General features: G+C 23.3%; 1 pseudogene; it reads right to left on the bottom strand.

Moving 5' to 3' along the window:
* Nucleotides 1-377, bottom strand: part of LOC107662984 (biliverdin reductase A-like) — a 7,421-nt pseudogene that overhangs the window by 4,896 nt on the left and 2,148 nt on the right.

Here is a 377-nt window from a genome sequence, read left to right as displayed (position 1 = left end):
CTTTTATTAAACAAAAAGAGATTAAAAATATCAATTGAATTGATATTGAACATACTATCAATTAAGACTCATAAACAAATTTAAAAAGATGTCTTAACTTATCTTTAATATATATATATATTAGTATCTTTATTATTTTTGGTTTTTGAAAGTCTCCTATTTATTTGGTCAAAAATACAGCAAAAATAGTAATATTGTAAACTATTATTACAATTTAAAATAACTGCTTTTAATTTTAAGAACTGTTTTCTACTTTTAAATATTGACAAAGTCATATCAGTCAACCACTAGTACTGATGTATGTGGGTCAAAGACGTTAAGATGTCCGCATCAAAAGAAATGTACAAAAGTGATTTTATGTCCATAGAAAGCACATT

This window comes from Sinocyclocheilus anshuiensis, unplaced genomic scaffold (assembly GCF_001515605.1).
Source record: "Sinocyclocheilus anshuiensis isolate Anshui unplaced genomic scaffold, SAMN03320099.WGS_v1.1 scaffold1659, whole genome shotgun sequence".
NCBI lineage: Eukaryota > Metazoa > Chordata > Actinopteri > Cypriniformes > Cyprinidae > Sinocyclocheilus > Sinocyclocheilus anshuiensis.
Note: the sequence above shows the minus strand (reverse complement) of the source record. Positions and strands in the feature narration are given on the sequence as shown.